This window comes from Trichoplusia ni, chromosome 11, assembly GCF_003590095.1.
Source record: "Trichoplusia ni isolate ovarian cell line Hi5 chromosome 11, tn1, whole genome shotgun sequence".
NCBI classification, from domain to species: Eukaryota; Metazoa; Arthropoda; class Insecta; order Lepidoptera; family Noctuidae; genus Trichoplusia; species Trichoplusia ni.
Window position 1 is genome coordinate 10905527 of NC_039488.1, and position 20396 is coordinate 10925922.

A 20396-nucleotide genomic window follows, 5' to 3' on the forward strand; every position below is an offset into this window, starting at 1 on the left:
CAAAAAAAAAATTTACAATTTAGATATAAGTCCCAAAATTCAAGGGCTAGTTGGACTCGCGATATAGGCTCACGTGCAAATAGGCTAAAAATATACGATTCGGCTGGGAGATACATAAAATAATGCGGGTACCCACCAAAAAAACTGTCCCCGCTTACCTTAACGATTTTTTTTAGAAAAATTTATAGCTACACTCAGTTAGGACATGTCTTCACTCGTGTCGTCATTGCCTCGCTGTTCTCTTGTTTTCTCATGCTAGGTTTTCCATCCCCAGTTTTCATCGCTCTCATTCGAAGCTTTCCTCATCGCTTTTAATTAAATATATTAAAGTCCAGGTAACAAGTGCTAACCCTAAGGTAGTTTCCCCGTAGCATTGGCCGTCTAGCCCGCCGGCAGTGTCCGAGCAAGCGCTAATTAATAGCACCGAGCTCTTAGCCCTGATTGTTCAGAATACTTTAGAACAAGGATGTTCTTTTATAAGTACATTGGATGTTGTAAAATTAGTTCTGAAGTATAAGTAGTTTGTGTTGATGAGATAGGTAAATAAATGTTACTCAGAGTCAATCTCAATGTCACTGTATATTGGAATGCGGAGAAGAACTTTACTTGAGTAAGTGTGGTTGGTGAATTGCTGTTGTTTAAACAAATTTAAAATGTTATTGGCCTCACTTTTATAGCAAAAAAGGGACTTTTACAATTTTTACTATTAAATATGTATATACCTATTCAGTAAACTGCTAATAAACCGGCTGAAATTATCATAAATTAAAGATGTTCTTCAAAAAAAAGGAAAAGAAATTTTCTCCGCTGCCATTTTCTCGTGTCAACCCTAAACAGCTCGGGGTTATATTATTTATTATTTTTCTCGCAGTCACCTGCGACGGTGTATTGTTGGCTCCCAGTTATCGGGAATATTATTAATGAACGAGTGAACGAATGAACGTTCGCAGTTCGCGACCGACTCGTGTAAATGGCTGGCAATTCGATTGTGCCACAATTTATTGAATACACCGTTTAGTTTCGCGTTGTATTGCACATAAATGCTAATGTTGGCTACACCGAATACGATTTTGAATAAATGGTTATTGTGTTGCTTTTGAGGGAAGTTGGGTGTTTATTGTGGTACGTGATTAAATGGTTTCGATTTTCCTTCATGTTTTTGAATAAAAGAAAGCGTGTTTATGGAATAGGAGGACCATGTTGTGGTGTAGGAGATACCTTAAAATATTTCGCACTCTCGTTTGTAACTGAATGTTGCTAATAGCTCTAAAATACCAGCCTAGATACATGCTATTGGGAGTCACTTGCACAAAAACACCCAGACTACTAATCAGTCGTGGAAAGAAAAGTACATATGTCCTACGCGGGGATTGAACTCACGACACGTCGCGTACATTCGGTATTCGTGCAGTCAAAGTGCAATTATGAAAATACATTTAACTTTAGAATAGTCAAAAAAACACATTGGCACTTCCTTTAAATTGGCATGAAACCGGCACCTTATGCTTACATATCCACTCAACAAAGCACCACGACAGTAATTAGTAATTACTTTAATATTCATCAAACTTGTACAACCAGTCTCAAACCCCACACTCCACATTAGAACCACTACGTTTAACTTGAACATACATTGTTTCGTAACAAGTCCTTTTAATTACTATATTTGGTTAGTTACCTTTCAATAAGCGTTACTATTGTTTGACTAAATAGTTATGTGACGCAATATCACTTAAACCGGTTAAGTTTTAACTAGTTAGGTTAAGTTTTGGATTCGCCGAAGTTCTATTAAATTAAGTTCTAGTTATATAGGTATCTAGATTATTATGTAATGTTAGATAAAGTTGTACCTGTCTTGTTAGTATTTGAAGGCTAAGTCTAATTAATTTAGTTGATACGGGCCTTTGGAGATATTGAAGGACTCTTAAAATTAAGAATATGTAACAATTAAATGGTAACATGTGTTTTTCCATTCTTAAGCTTTATAGCAAATTCTATGGAACTTACGCGTGGACGTCATTTGTGTGTATAATTTTTTGAAAGTCGTTACGTCACAATCCTCCTAAATTTGAAAGCAGTATTTCTTTTTTTAGTATTTCCGTTTTTTTGATAATATTTTCTCATTAATATTTTTTCATTGACTATTTGACAGACTAAAAATATCTTTACTTTTTTACCCAGTCGTCAACAATTTTCAATAAGATCTATTTTGACCGCGAAATACGTTTAACTTCGTAGCTAAGTTATCATAGCCATCGACAAGACCAGTCGTCAGAAATCCGATGAAAGACCAACCTGATCCGTCTAACACTCATCATTACAACCGATTACAACACTCATAATAACTTCATTCAAAAGCAAAACATCAACTGTTTACTTTCAATAGCCCCGTACCAGAACATACCTCCTTTAACACAATAGCGCACCGCGACTCGAATTAAGTGCATTGCAAACAATTCATTGCTCTTTCAGTTTGCTAGCGGGCTACAATGGCACTCTCAAATGAGGAAATGCAAATCATTTTGTGTAATGAAGCCGTTTGTTGTGGGATCGTGAGTGGTGAAATAATTTTAGCTTATTTTAATTACAATTAGAGTTGGTTTCTGAACTTGAGATTTCTAGTTACGGAATTAAGCTTCGAATGTTGTTGTTTGTGAGGGCTTTGTTTGGTACTTGTATTATTATTTTGTTTCTAGTACTGTTTGAGATTTTTATACAATTGTAGACAATGCTAAATAGGCTGGACGCTAATGTTTAAAGGACATGCTTTTCGAAAAGTTCCTTGCAAAGAACTTGAAATTACATTTGTCGTTTCTATCCATACATTCTTTCTGATCTGTGCAACTATTCACTGCCTGGAAAACAGCCTATTCGAAAAATATGATTTTGATTTTCTCATCGTTTAGCGTTAAAAACTGAAAGAAAGTCAATTGTCTCGGACTGCTTTTGCTATTATAGAAGCTACAAATATTTATTCCCACTAAACAAATCTTCTCTGTCAAATTAAAAATCACACCTCACTCGAAGCAATAAAGTTCACATTAATTTATCAACACCACAGACATTCGATTGACCACAGTTGTGCAGCGTGTGAAAATATTATAAATACTTATTTAAATGCGTATAAATATGTATGTGAGACTTTGTGTACGGTTAGGAGTCCGTTCTGAATTACAATTAACATTAATTAGCGTATTGATTGCTTACAATACTATTGACCTGTGACCGAAGTGGCACGGTGTTAACTGCAGTGTCATTCGATGATTCATAAAACTCTAAATTGCCAATTCTTGAGTTTTTATGACACTTTTTATGAATTTTAATGGTATAAATAGAAAGCAGTAAAAGTAATGGCAACTGATTGTAAAACTGACTATGAATAGTTATTTTTCAGTTTTTGTTTGGGCGGTGGTTTTCTCTTCAAAACATAACAATTATACTCAATTTTTTTTAAAATACGTACATTTTGTAATCATTATTATAATCTGCGTAACACTAACAAAAAGCAAGGTAATCTACCTCGCAATAACAATTACAAAAACCGTTAAAACAACAGCGCAACAGTAGCTTTGTGTTTCCAATTTTAAAATTAACAGTAAAATTCTTAATTCAAATAATGACAGTAGCAATCTGGTAGTACAGCACTCGTGCACGCCACCATAGCATGCCACACTCGTGTTATTGATTTTGCACAGTTAAAAGAGTTACAACGTGATTGACGACCTCCTTGCATGAACGTTTTGACGTAAATGATGCACTCAACAATCTACACGATTTATTGTCTATGCACTGCGCTCCGATAGTCGCGAATAATGTTTTTAGGAAGCAAAATGGACGGGTTTTTGTTGGTTGTCCACTTTTTACAATGTTGGAATGTAAAAATATTGCTGGAGAACTGTGTATTGGGTTTCTAAAATCACTTACATTTATCATCAATTAACTAGGTTACCAACTGACTGTTTTTTTGTTCGTTTACTAAATGGCGGAAGAGAAATTCAGCGTAATTCGTTAATTGGTTGGTATTGCTGTAGAATTTCTAAAGTTGTTTAGTGCACGAACACTTGATCTTAATATCGGATCCAAATGTATAGAATCGTCCTAATCTTTAATGATCAAGGAAAGATCTGAGCCAATTAAAAACATAATTACCATAGCAATCCCGAAAACTTTTGGCGGCGACTTTCCAAAGGTAATTAGCTAAGTTGTCTTCAACTAATGTCGTTATCAACCACTGTTATGGATTAATGGTCAAAATTTTAATTCGATCTGGTCCAAAGTTGTAACAAAATTAATGGACTTGTGAGATCCCGTGTCCCCTAGCTTTGTCCTTTTAATTTGAGGTCCCCGTTTATGTTTTTGTAAGGGGATTTATGTAATGTTATTGTTCTAAATCATTTCGCTGGCCGCTGCTGGGGTGCTTTTAATTCCGTTTTGTTTTAGGTTTTGCGTTATGAATTAATGTGTTTCTGATGGCACGGATGAGAAAGGGATTCTGTGTGTTCTCTAATGCGAGATATTATTTGCTTCTGTTAATTGTGGCGGCTTTTGTGAATATGTCTCTTTGTTATTTAAATTGCCGTTTTACATGAAAGTGAGCTTATGGCTACAGGTTTACATATTATACATTGCCCTTTCTCTATTACTTGTGGACATTTATCCGTTTTTATTTTTATTTTTGTATGTTAACTGACACAACTGTTCACAAGTCTAATTGTCTCTCCTTCCTCCTTCAATCCCGTCCTCAATTGCCTGTAAAAATGAAACATAATTGATAAAAAATATTTCTTCATTCTTCTCACCTCTCCGTTCGGCATTGGCTCAGCAAACTGTACCCTACATTTCAGTCAAAAGATATATATTGATAATAACAAACCACGATAAATTCCAATTCCATCCATTCGAATTTTATTTCAATTCGTTAATAGTTGGGTAATGATTAAAAGCGGCATCACCTGCAACCCAGCAGTAGTTCGCGACAGCGCCACAATTGGCGACTCGTTCCGGTTCACGTGACGCGGGACAATGCATGGATTTTAATGTATTGCATAATTGCCACGCTGTTTTCCGTGTTTATCTGTGGCCCGATGCCATAGACTTGTATGCAGTGAGACAACGCGCTTAACAAGTTGTGTATGAAAATTCATATTTTGTATTTTGGGCGTAGTTTTGTAGTAGTTACATTGTTCTGGGTGTATTTGATTGTCCTGGATAAGGCTGGGCAAAAAATTTAAGTGCTGAAATAATGTTAATCAGACATTATTAGTAGCTTTATCGTCCCTAAGAAAAATCATCCCGAATTATACGTAAAAAAATATTCAACTTATGATAAAAGTGATATTTTTGAAGTCATAATGGGTAGAACAGGTATTCTGTTTTACTGTACCTCAATACATACACGAGATATTACCAATTTGTCATACTGTATTATTCCACACAGTGGCAACAGTTTTTGCACACAGCTCGCGGACTCCAGCTTATAGTTTATATTTAAATTGGTCGATTGTGAGCGGCGTCGCTATCGCACGTATCGCCATTACTGTACCATTATGAACGGCCAGTTTGTCGCAAAATATGGACGATACAAGTAGGTTTAATTAAATTAGGATCAGAGATAAACGTCCAGTTTCAATATGAAACGCTGTCCTGGTATTATGAAATCTAGATGTGTTTACGTCATTGTCATCTTATTAATTATTATTTTAAGTTAGACAAAAGAATACGAAAAATCGGATAATAGCTATAGAGTAAAAAGTCTGAAATTTATTATAGTATTTTGGGCAGAAGAAATTTTGCTTCCATTTTAGAATTTTGCTAATCAACTGTTAAATAATTCTAAGATCTGAAACACACTTCCACTTCGAGAGGAGGGGTGATCTGTTCTAAAATGATGACAGTACTTCAGGCACTCGTTATTAAGCGTGCTAATCTCCATCCGTGCGAGGATGTAAGCGAGCGCGGAGGGCCAATAAGGCACAGCTAAGGCCCAGCGCTAATCGGGTCAAATTTATTAAAGAATTTTGAGTCTTATTGTATCAGATACAGGGGTCTTGAGATCAGTCACGCGTGATCCTCTCCACCCCCCCTCTCTGCTCCTCTAACGGCTCACTCAATTATTCCTGTCCGCTCATCTGAAATAAGTAATTTGAATTTTTTCGATTCTCTATTATGTCTAAAAAACAGTCTGCTTCGGTTTACTTAATGAATAACTTTAAAAGAAATATTTTCGTCTACGTATTTTTTTTGCAGTTTTTTAATTGACTAGCCCCGATCGTGTTTTGTTTTTGGTAAGTATTTATCGTTTATCTTAATTTCCGAGCTGGTAATAATTCACTGTTTGTGCTTTGTTTTTTGAGGAGAAAAATTAATTTACTAAGCGATATCTTGAGCAAATTTCAGTTATTAGCAGGTAAATACCGAACTAACTCTACTTCTACTACCATTACTAAAGTGGGTTTTCTTTAGTCATTTAACCTTTTTGGAATTTGAATTCTCTTTCCTTTTGAAACTAAATATATCTGAGTTAATCTGAACCTTACACGACTCTACCTAGGACCGAATACATGTTCACAGCGACAAATCTATAACATTCTTTCCAGTCTTAAAGCCACTTAGCCTCAGTTACCAGGCTGTAGTGTACACATACGTACATCGCTTCGTATGTACAGCTGTCGGCGGGAGCGATGCCGCCAAACAGTCTAGCGCGATTCGCTGCGACTTAGGGCGGTTTCAGACTAGACTATCTTTTGGTCTTATACGGGTGTTACACTTATATGTGTTATATTTAGCGCGACATAATACCTGACTGTGACCACCGGTTTATTCAGGCGAGGGCTCGAAATTGTAGTGGCCAATAACTGAAATCTGCTGTAGGTTACGCTTATAAACGCGTAAACGTGCCTTTGACAAAAAGTGCGTTTGAAAAAACGGCCTTATAAGTCAGGGTGTTGAACGCTAGTCTGCAACCAGCCTTAGCTATAGGTATGATGGCACATAGTGCTATTTCCTCTGTACCTAAAATATATTTTCTTTTTATGACGTCATCACATCTGTATTGATGTGTGGCAGTATCTCAATATAAATAAACTACGTACGAGTAAATGTGTGTATAGCTTTTCTCTTTGTTGAGAAAGGTATATTGTTTTATGGCGCTTATGAAAAAAATTTAGTTTTTCTCTTAACGAGTAGGTATAAAATATTTTATGGGATAATTGTGGCAAGAAGCCAATCGTGCTTACATCGGCAACTTATAAGTATTCTGAGGGCGTCTAAAATGTAAAAAAAATAACAAAAAAAAGTGATCGTATCAAATAATCGATACATAAACAACTTCAACACGACACCAAGTATGTACCAACTCGATACAAAATCGATTTGCGAATACTCGCAAATCGATTGTCAAACGAAAGCTACATAAAAGGTATTACTCGCATTGAACTCGAACGCGGCAGACCGTGTGGCGACACTACACTCGCAAAATATGGCGCGAAATTCAAAAGAATTCTAGAACGTCTTTTCAAGTTTTGAAATTATTATGCATATTGCGAACTCTTTGTATGCAGTTTATGAAATAATACTACGTGTAGAGTTCCTATGTGTGTGTGAGTGTAGGGTGGAAGTTTTATTTTTAAATTGTGGCTTATGTACCTAGCCTGCTGTACCTACCGTCTTGGCTTTGTTTGAGACTGTTTCTTGGATTTAAATGTAGATTTCATCGTTTTTTTTAAACTGTAAATTCGTAGAGAATCAGATTTTAGCTCGCGTTTTACTAAGTTATAAAAATAAAACCCAAAATTAGTCGTTTCGCAATAATTTTACCTCAAGAGACGAATAGTTTGATGGTTGTGGAACATTCCCCCTGAAGTACCCTTGATAAGTTGTTACAATAGAATTTCTAAGATTACATCTTTTTTTTTTTTTAGTCTATCATGTATTTATATACCTACACTAATAATATATTTCCTCAATAAATGCAACACGTAGGTTTAATAAGACGCTAGTTATCATATTTATAGTATTTATGTCCAGTTTCTTGTACCACCCGTGGTCAAACAGTTTTGGAAGCTTCATTTTTCGTTTTTATAACTAATACTGACCTTTCACTTGCGTTTGATAAAACTAACGCAAGCTAATAGGACCGCAAAGGTTTTTTTAAATATAAAAATACGCGTTTTCTGAAAAAATAAAAACATGGCTGTTTCTTTATAAAGAAGTCCAATGAAACAATAAAACAATTGTTAAAATAAATCCAAAATTTAATTCATTTATGCAACCTAACATATTGGCATGCACTGTCGTATGTATAATGACCAGGCTGACCAGTGACGTGTATGGCATGGTATTGGCAAGCCAGCGGCCGCCAGTCGGTCTGCCAGTCGGGCTCGCGGTGCCAGTAGCGGTGCGTGGTCTGCTAACCGGCCAGTACTGGTACTACTAAACTAGTGTGATCGGAATATGAATATCTCGCGATTTGAATGCAATTGTTTTATGTGAAAGTTAGGAATGTTTGTACATCTAGGTTACTATGCCTAGAAGTATTTCCAATCGTAAGGTTATAAAAAAATACATCTATTAGGTACTGAATTTTCATGGAGAGTCGATTCTGGAGAAAACTCTCTTAAAAAATTATAACAAGAGACTACTCCGATCCCTTGCCGTGTCGTTTTTTTTTTCTATAAATGAATTTACATTGAATATTTTTGTTCCAAAAAAACATGCATTGGAAAATCCCATGCCTATAAAAATACTCAACCACCAAAATAGAACGAGGTAAACATGGAATATAAAAGCATTTCCATATCCTCCCATGAGGATATACGCGTGAACCAAGTTACCAATCTCCATTCGCTTAATCAAATAGGCCTTTCACCTCTAGGCCAAAATAGGCCGAAATAGAGGTGGTCCCTTTGTCAGGTGCACTCGATAACAGCACGTCTCATTTGCAAATACGGGAGCGGATCAATAGTGATCGGTGGCCGGTACAGTCGCGCGCAAATTGATGTTATCAATCAACTGCCGGCAAGCTTCGGGACATGTTTGACAAGTATTGTGGTGTAACGCGTGATTAGTAATGTTTGTTATTGTATTTCAAATGTTTAATTAAAATATTTTTAATTCTTTTCTTTTTTTTCAGGTAAGCATCTGCAATTCTTCACAGATGTCTAGGGACACTGGTAAGGACAATATCTTCATTGCTTTTTGCCTTCAACTCGTCCAATTTTTTTTTCAGAGTCTTTATTTCCCTCATATTATTACATTGTGACGATCCACTTCTGGACATACTCGTGGTTCTCCTCCAAGTTGCGCCAAAACACCTGGTCCTCCGCCTGTCGCATCCAGGTCGACTCAGCTACTCACGGTACTGTTACTCGTGTCTTCGCTCACTTGGATATCGGCTAAAGCTGCAAAAAAAGCTTAGGGCACCAAAGTCGTTCTAGCTGTTTAAGCGCGAAGAGGTAACAAACATGCAAACACATAATTTCTAATTTACAATTGATCCTAAAGAAACTTAAAAAAGAACGACACCCGCATTAATGCATGTAAAACTTGTGTCGCGAGGGCTTTGGAAAACATACAAATCACGTTTACAACACCCAAACTGCTAATTGCCCTTCCTTTGATAAAATCAATATAACTTATAGGTATTAATATTGGCCACATAAAACAATATCACTTGAATATTAAGAAAATGTAATATAGGTAATAGGTCTAGGATAAACATTCTTCACAAATTCCTTTATCCTTCAACAATCCTTCATATACAGCTAGAATACACCGCTAATAACAACACTACGACACTTGACTGTCACGAACGTTTCCCAACAATCTGCTCCTAACAAGTTCCCTAGCATTTCCATGAAAACTTGATTCGATCCCACTTAAGGATGCTAATGAGACTTCAACTGAAACCTAATTATGTCAGCTTTTTCACTGATTCCAGGTTCTTGGGGTCTGGTTTCTAAGTAAAAAAACTTGAAAGGTATATAGGATGTTGTAATGTCTTTGATGTTTGATGGAGGTAATAAGTTTTATGCTAGTTATTGAGGTGCACTAAGTTTAGATGGAAAATAGTGGCTTTTGGCAACGGACAAGTCAAAATCTCATCACTTGGGTAGGAATGTCACTTCTACACTTTGTTTATTTTTCCTACTTTATTTCGATGTAAAAACGTCAGATTATATTAGAATGTATTAGGTAAATACTTTTCAAGATATTGTTTCTTCGCAGACCTAAAATCACTGTAGCTAAAACACCGTCTTACAAATCTCAGTCTTTTTTTACCGTGAGAAACTCATGCAAAAACATTACAACGAACAAAAAAGGCAAGACACCATGATTACAGGACGGCACAAATCGTTTTATTTCAACACAATCAAGTTGCATTTACGTCGAGATCCGCTTTTAATTTCCCTCCACTTTTTCCCTACTCATAATTCACAAGAAACTAAAATGACGGAGTCGTCCGTTCTATTACAATGAGTCGGCGATTACATAGCAATTGTGAGTACATTAGGCGCAGTTGTTGTTGCTACGCAGAAACCTAAGTGTGTCTACCGGCCCGTTAAGACTATGCTGCATGAAATGACGTCATCAGCCTTGCCGAGTTTTTGTTCAGCCTGTTCGTCTGTCGAGGCGCTGAGACAATTGTCGAATGCAACGAGGAAACTTGTTGGAGAAACAATTTGGAGGTCGTTTAATCGGGTCGTACGACGTATTGTCAAGTCTTAAATTATTATAATTCTGCAACTTGAACAAGATTTTTGAATTTTATCTATCGCCCCTGTCTCCAACTGTTATGATATTTCGTGATTTACTATTCATGTTTTCGCAGATTTTTTCTCAACACACATGTTTTTTTAATTATAGCACGAAAAAGTAGGAAAAATATATCTACATACGTGTCAAAGGCCTTCAATTCTATTAAAAGGGAATCGATTGAAATTTTTGAATTGCACACCTTACTAAATGTGAAAAATTCGCCCAATTAACATCTATTGAGTGCACAGATAACCGCTGGATGAGGTTGCTGCACCAAACCTTTTTATATAATATTCTTAATTATTATATAGAGGATTGCCAGAAACGGAGCGCGGTTCCAAAACATTAGATTCCAACACAAAATAGATTTTTAAGAATTATTTATTCAATTTTAGCAAATGTGTTTTTTGCAATTTGTTTTAGCAATTCAATTTGACGATTTGCAAGTGTATCGGCATTTCGCACTAGCTGATGCTGATGCTGCTATATCTGCCATAAACCTTGACTTAGTCCGCATTAGTTCATGGGCGAAGTCCTTCGGACTACGACTGAACCCAGATAAGACTCAGGCATTAATCATCGGCAGTCGACATCAGCGTAGTTTACTCGACGCCCATTGCATCCCTATTTTATACCTCGACGGTATAGCTATCCCATACTCCGACACAGCCAAAGACCTAGGCGTTATAATCGACTCGAACCTTTCGTGGCGATCTCATATTAACGAGGTTAGCCGCAAAGTGTATCACTCCTTCCACTCGCTTAAGAGCCTCCAGTTTTTCCTTCCCTTGAAATGTAAAATTTCGCTGGCTCAAGCCCTGATTCAGCCGATTATTGATTACGCTGATGCCTGCTTTTTAGACGCTACTGAGGAGCTATTAAACAAGCTTGAGCGCTTGCAAAACTTGTGCATACGTTTTGTTTTCGGGCTACGTAAGTACGACCACGTCTCCAACTTTCGCAAGGATCTCAAGTGGCTTCCTATCCGCCTTCGCCGGAACACTCGGATATTATGTCTCCTTTTTAACATCCTTCATAATCCACATTACCCATCGTATCTACGAGAGCGTTTCTCATACGTCAAGCCTCGCGACGCTCCGTGCCGATCCCACCTCAAAACCCTCCTCAAGTTCCATCCCCACAGCACGGACTTCTACTCCTACTCCTTCACCGTGCACGCAGTTCGATTATGGAACTCTCTGCCGCCTGACATACGGAATTCTTCATCTATTTCCATATTTAAGAGACGAGTAAAGGATCACTACCTGTCATCTTAATTTCTGTTGTGTCATATTTATATTGTATATATGTATTTATTTATGTAATTGTAATCTTATCTTAGTTTGTCTCTTTTTATTATCTTTTCTTCTTTTGTTAAAATTGTATTTGTCATATTCACCTCTTTCTGTTTTTCCAATGCTTGTACACTATTGTCTATTTTTCTAACTTATTTATCCTTTCGCAGGTCTGCTGGAAGAGATTTCTCAAAGAAATAAGCAGTACCTTTGTACACCTCTTTCTATATTTGTGATACTTTTATTGGTCTGTGTACATAAATGATAAATAAATAAATAAATAAATGTATACATAATTTCACATTGTAACCAACAAAACAATTTTATCTGTATACAAAATGATAATAGCTACGTAATTCCTTTAACATTTTTCAATAATTCATCTTCTCAAATCATGTTCACGCAACCAGTTTACATATCGATCGTCACGTCCCACAAACACGGTATCCCGTCAAAATAACAAAAGAATGAAAGTAAATCCTCAAATTACGGGTCTTTATTCCAAAGTGATAAAGTCGAAAATACTCTTTTCGTTTTCAAAGAGCATGTTGTATCTCATCACAAAGCGGTTATGCTTCATTAGCTGTGTTCGGAAAAGCTTTGGAAAAACTCGCCCTTGCAAACTGGAGCGGTATCATAATTGCCTATTGAAAACGAGTCATCAATACGACCTGTTACCGGTAAATGGCGGCACTGCTTGCTGATTGGATCTTATTATATGTAAACCTGCAGCTTAATTGATAGATAGAGAATTGATAAAAAGAAATGTTGAATGTGTTTTTCAATTGATTTCGTAATTTAGCGTTTGGTATTATATGTTAAAATATTTTTTATACCTTCTTCGGCGTCAGTAATACTTCATTATAATGCTTACCAATTATTTATCATTTTTAATTCACGGGATAACTTCATAAGAAGCCGGTGTAACATGCGGAGGCATTTTTGGGAACTTTAATCTAAAATGTGATAGCGTATTTACCAGGATTTATTCACCCCCGCTCTATGGGTGAATATACATGTAGAATGCAGACTTATTGCATATTACATGTGTAAAAATAATTAAGAATGTATGAAATTTAATGCAGTTTAATTTGAATTCATTTTAATTGTAATTTCCGTGCAACGTTTGACCCACCTTATAACTATACTCGCTTTATGAACTGTTTTTTAACGGATTTCAAAAAGTCATAATTCGGAGGGCAAATTTTTAATAGGTATTCGATTTTTATTTACCCGGCTTATCGCTTAATATCAACAATTGCAATCATCCTTTTGAGATTCTTAAAACAAACATTATATAAAAGATCAATATACCAAATCCAAATATAACGCCAACTTTTATTATTTTTTTACTTTTTTAGTTCAGAACTATTTAACATTACTTCTAGGTACCAACGCCAACACATCTTACCCATTTATCGCCTGTAACTACTAACTATCTTTTCCAAACATTTTCTTTGTTCTTTAACCATTACATACATATTCAAGGCACGTGCCTTTCAATGGTAATTTTAAACGGAATTACACAAAACTTCGTCTAAGTTGGTTTCCGTCACTTACAAGTTGACTTTACATTCTGATCATGATTGTAATATTAGAAAGAGATTTTACTTAATGTTTTAAACGTTATCTAAACTTATATCATAAAGCTGAAGAGTTTGATTGTTTGTTTGAACGCGTTAATCGCAGAAACAGAAGCGTCTACTAAATATTACAACAAGTCGTAATTTCCTTGCGCGTACAGTTATGGTGTTATATTTTTAAAACGCCTGAAGCGGTTTAATTGCTAAACTAAGAAGAACCGTTGCTATCAATTAATATCCAGGCTCCTTAAAAAATATTTTCTGTAAAAAATCCGAAGGTTTGACAAAGGTTAATAAAATTAGTAACATCAAAGAAAAATCATAATATGAATTGTGACGTTTGATTTTACGTACAAGTACAAAACAGTAACAAATTGTATGTTTAAAGACCATTCAAGTGTTATGAATATGTCGTAATTGGTTTGCTTACGAAGAAAATCCCGTTATTCAATCTCATAAAAAAATACTAAAGGAAACTGGAAAGCAATTTCTTGATATACAATTTTCTAGTTACACTTTAATACACGTAACAATTTTCTTCTTGGAATGAAAGAGATTCCGCTTTCATTAAACGAATCATGTATTATTAAATTGTCAATAGAGAAAGTTAAAACGTTAAGGTGTTGATATAATGGGAGCATTTACTTGTAACAGAACAACGAGAAATTTGGTTTGATTTAGGGAAACATCTGCAGAAACGAATTTCTAAAGTTTGGTGTTTTGCTACAAACTATTTTTGTAAACCTACGGGCTGATAGGATAGCCAAGAGGTTGAGTTCACCACGCCAAACCCACTGTGCATGTTGTGTAGTTTCGATTTCCGTGTAGGATAAGTGTTTGTGCGATCCACGAATGCTTGTAATGAGTCTGGGTGTCTTTGTGCATGTGACTTGAATGTCTGTGACCCTCAAGCGGTACAATTATGGGAGTTGTTTTTTTTTTAGTTTTTGTTTCAAAAAGTAGTTCGATATTTTAATAAAAACAATTGAATGTAAGCATTCGCACAATCATTACATTCAAAACAAATGTTTTGGAATCCAGCTACCTGAAATGTACAATTTGCACGAATGTTACATTGCAAGGCAAAGCTCAAGGAAGGCTCTAGTATTTCACCACTATAACGTTTTTAGGATAAGTAGATTTTCTAGCAACTTATCATTAAAAGTAAGGCAGTCTTACAGTGCAGTCGTTAGTAGGAATCAAAAGAAATTGCAGGAAAATTGTGATACAATTTTTAAGTTATATAAATTACGTAGTTGATGCTCCTTTTCTTTGACAAAAGTTTATTATAACAGATCGGGTAAGTCTATTCTTGTAAAGTGATGCTGCAAATTCTATTTGTGTTAGGTACTTTGAAGAATTTTACCTCGCTCACAATACATGCTAGATGAATCTAAAAATTGTAAATCACAACGGTTGACATTTATAAAATCAAATTCGTGATAATATTGTAACTATATACTACCTATAATACAAATAAAATGACATGTACTTCTTGAAAAGCGTCAGTCCTCTATATTCCACATTCTGACATGAATTTTCCATCGAACGTTAAATATTCCAAGCTTTTATCATTCATCGACCAAAAACTGAGGCACCCAGTTTCTTATTCTGACAGACAGACAAGCAATAATAAAAACCGGTCAAGTGCGAGTCGGACTTGCGAAGTCGTAAATAAATAAACTAAAGATTAAATAACCGATGACGTATAATTGTAAATCAACCTTCAAATTTATTTGTCATCTACCAACAAATTCATAACCATAACCACCGTTGCTTAACCAGGCTCTTTATTTGTTGTTATAGGGACAACAGACATCACCTGTGAAAACTCCACCTCTCCAGCAATCACGATTAATGAGATACAGCCTGTGACGGACTTAGAGACAGAGCACAGACAGCCTGTATATGGTTCCGTTTTACCCTTTGGGGTACGGAACCCTTAAAAGGAAAGTCTTTTACGTGACATGAGTGACTATATTAAGTTGGATGACGAAACTTGACAGGTTATTTAGTCTGATAGCCAGGCCCCGTCGTGAATGTAACATGTAATTTGACTACATCCTCGCCAAATCTTTCCGTTCAAACATAATATTTTGGTCACGTACAAAGTAGGTCCCTCTTTCTTTGCCTAGACATTCTATCATTATATAATATATTATTTGTGGCATATTTGGGAAATAGAACACTTATATTTGTGAAAGTTTTCGGGGTTTCTTGGGACCTTGTGTCATTTTTACTGCCCACATATATTATAGTTTTTATCTGAACTTGAAAATGTTAAAGTTATGTAACGGACGTTTCTGACTTTTTGCATGGCAAGCTTAAAATAGGTTTTAGATATTTTCGTGTCATGCTGAATGTGTGTATGTCACCGGTCTTCTTCTAAACGGCTGGACTGGGCCCCGATTGTGCTATTTTACAATGGCCTTTTTCTCTTGACTTCTTCTTTCTTCTCTTCGGTGTTATATCATATTGCGGTAAAAGGAAGTTCGATTCTTTACACCGTCATAAAACCATGGTAGATTCATATGAATGAACTAGTTTTGTACCGATTTAGCGATGAAGTTTATTTTAACTTAGGTGACTATTGTGTTTTAAATACAAAATAGGTAGTTCTTTTCCTTAAGGCTATCATTTTGGAACTAGATTAGAATTAGACTCATATTATCGTTTTGAAAGAGCCAGTAAAATCTTTTTGATTTTGAAACGATACAAGTACCTATGGGTACAAAGATTCTGGGATGTTTTTGGCTTCATAATTCAACACCACTCCAACCATTACGAACCAATTTATCCCGCTTATCTGTGTCATGAACCGTCTAATTTGAATTCATTTCCATTTATTGTCCTTTCGCCGTCACCAATCCTCTTCTGACTAACCTCAATTCCCGAAATGTCTAAATCTGAAAGCATTACACCTACAATCTTGTCTAAGACCGATTTAATTTGAACAGAAGTCCGTCACGTAGATCCACTTGGTTCAGACTACCTACCACCAGGCGTTGAAACAAGATTATCACTGATGAGGGACAGAGATGACACTATACGCAATGTAGTGCGCCATCTTGCTCTTCAAACTACAGGAGTCTAGTGAAGGTAAATTCTCATGGTGTGAGTATTTACAATATAAGAGCTTGGAAACAGTTAATTGTTGGATTTCAAGTAATCACATCGTACAGATTCCATCACGTATACACTATTCATTCAATTTCGTTAAGACGATAAATAAACCATTATCATAGTATGGGGTACTAGGATGTGTAAATTGATTTAAATAGTGTCCTATGTTTGTTCCGCTGTTCTGCCCGTGTGGCGGCCTGACCGACAGTCTGCCTGTCTGTCGCCGGGCAGACAAACGTTATAGCTAGACTTGATTTTTTTGCAGAAAAGATATTTCATTTGTCCAATTTGAGGTTAAGCAACGATTAGTAATTTAATGAGAACCATTTTCCTTTCATTCTTTTATTTTTTAATCCCATTTGCAAGAATCATCAGTGTCGCGAGATTCCGACTCGCATTTGAACCGTTTTTCTGATACTAATGACCAGTAGCTGCGGTTTGCCGGTTTTTCTAGATCGCTAATAAGAAAATGAGTAATTTCATCCTTATCTTAGTTTTCCTTAGCTTTGATTGTTGATGGCAAATTGGTATATAGGAATACAGATTTTTAATGATAAAATGACATACGAGGATGTTATGAAAATCTTTAAGATTGTTTCCGCAGTTATTTTGTTATTCATCTTTATTACTATTTATGTGTATACAATTACTTATCACTTAATCGAAGTACTAAGAATGTATACTTAAACATTCTAACTTAAACTCAGAAAGAAATATGTATTATGACGGTGTTAACCATCTTCTTCTTGAAAAGAAATATTCACACTTTACATGCGTTGGGATGACTACCGTTTCTCAATGAAAATACATTTCAAACTTTTAATGAAAGCATTATACGTTAGCAAAGTCTATAATTTACTTGAACCTTTCAAACCGAAAGCTTTAAGAGAAACCTCAATACATTTACTTAAAAAGCTTACATAACTTTAAAAGGATCTGTGTCAATGAGGATTCTGGCTAAATAAGGCACTATTTCTTGTCAGAGCTTCGGATACAGAGAATTATTGTCCTTTTAACCTGATTTAAGAACAAAGATGAGACCTTCCTAACATTTAGGTCACGACAAAATTTTATTAAGACCGTCTCTGGTATATCTGTGTGGGAGAGAGATGACGCTCTATATTGTGTAGTGCGCTGTCCCGCTTCCTCAAGTCAAGAGTCCTGTTTTAAGTGCTGGTGGTTGGATCACAGTATATGGTTACTGAACGACTTATTTGAGAATTTAAACGACTCATTCGGGAGTCGAAGAAAGGGATTTCTGAATCGTACTGAATTAAATTAAGTGTGTGTGCTGTTCTTTTATTTATATTGCTGATTTTACTTTTTTTTTTTGTAAAAAGGTTTGATTGAATTTTAATTTGTTATAAAAAATATTTAAAATTTACAAAGGTAATGGATTTCTGACAAGGTTTTGGTATTCGGCAGTTAAACAATTAGACGAAAAATCTTTATATAACAGCTTCATTTATAATCTGTCTTCTAAAAATGATATATTTTCTTCTATTTTCTATTTTCCGTAGTTAGATTAAATTCCAAAAGACTTTTCAATTCCATCATGATACATCGAGTTCTTACCCAAGAGACCAGCTCTACCCGGTTTATTTCAAAAGTCAAGTTTGCATATATTTATTATTTTAATACTTTCAAAGAGATTAATATAGAGTATGATAAATATGCTTAATACTTGGCACTAACGCTGCTACTTCGTGAATTATTCCTTTCATAATCCGAGCCCTTAAAATGATTGCACATAAATTCACTTGTATAGAGTTACTTTGGGTTTTTAATAAGATTTTGTATCAGATTTTGGATTATTTCAAAGAAAAATTGCTTGAGATATATTTGGCGTTAAATTTTAAAGGATATTTTTTCATGATTCTTTTCTTTTGTCTTTTTCTCGTAATGAGTTTTTAACGGGCAAGTCTCATAACCTCACTCCATACCACAAAAAATAATAAGCTATTCCCCAGTTTTTTTAAAGACTAAGTTTTAAGGAATTCAATCCTTGTGGCGACACACAGATGCTTGTCCTACGCGGGGAACGAACCCGCGATAGTTTTGTGGGTTTAGTGTGGTGACACTTACTCTCATATTATAATCACATTCTATCGCACAGTACGCTATCCTTGGTTACGATAAAAAAGATGACATAAGGCTACTAATCTTATAATTAAAAAAATAACAAACTTAACAAAAAAAATAGCTTAAACATTTTGATTTAAAACGGCCGTATTGTAAGAAGAAACGACGATGACATCCTTTTGAAAACAATGGTTATACGGAACCATTGTACGAGATGATTTATAAAGTTTCCGCTTAAGGCACATCGCCGCCACTTTTCTTTCGTTATTGGTCTCTTTATGGGACCTTTAGGGGTCCTCTGCAATCCGTGCTCAAGATTTATAATTTACATATTTTTTCAAATGGGAAGATTTAAAAAGTTTATTTTAATTTTGTGTTTGTGGCTCGTTTTGTTTTATTGTCGGTTTTGTAAGCGTTTTTTTTTTCAGAGATTGTGAACGTTTGAATGTTTTTGTCAACGTTTTTGTTTTGGAACTGGTAAGTTTCGTGATTTCTGCAAAACGACAGTAATTTCTTATACTTAGGTTGTCTAAATGTCCTGAGTCAATTAAAAATTCTTTTATCGTACTAACTTATATTGACACAAAAGTTTGTATGTATCTCTATCACGCAAAAACCACTGAATGGATTTAGACGAAACTTGTCACACAGTTAGTTTATAACTAGACAATACACCACTAGTCAACATTATAACTGCCCAGCTATCAAGGTTTATGAGATACAGCTTGGTGTCAGATGGAAAGACAGATAACAGCGGGTACGGAACCTTAAGAACAGATAAACAATATCATTTCTCTATGATTCTTGTACAATTTCAAGAACAAAAACTATTATGTAGCTTATAATACCCATTGTATTTTGTTTTTAAAAGATTTCAATTAATTTTACTAGGTAGCTTCAGTATGTCTATTTAGTTAAATAATTAAGCTCAAGCATAAATTCTTCATGAGTACCTATTGTGCAAGCCCTTATTTATTTTAAAACTATAAAAAGAAGGCCCAAAGGTTTTGTCACGTCAGTTGCGTCATTCTAGAATCTATAATTAGTCTCTGACACAATATTGACGTGATGAAGGCTAGCATTGACATATCTATGTCGAAAGACATTACTAGAGGCATAAAGGCGGTGTGTAACAATTAGTCATTTAGAAGATGAGTGAAGTGTGTTTTTGTAATACATTGTGAAGTCGCACAGCTTAAATGTCTTAATTTATATATCATTGACGGCAAGGTATAGCAACTCGAACGATATTTTTGAATCATGTTAATCAGTTTGCATGAACGGAATTAATATTTTCCTTTGTGATTTGTCTTTATGATAGTGATCGCTCAATTATTGGTTCTTACTTATGATCTGCTTGTCTTGATATGCATTTTATTACGTTCGGCAAGGTCAGTTTCTAACGTAAGTAAGTATTACCGCCTAATATAGCATTACCAGATAATAGCCATTTTGTTGATTCGGCGAATTGATTAAATAATTGACTGTTATGGAATGGGTTAAGGAAAAAATTTGACACGGTAAAATATTAAATGAATGGAAGCAGGTATAAGCCTAG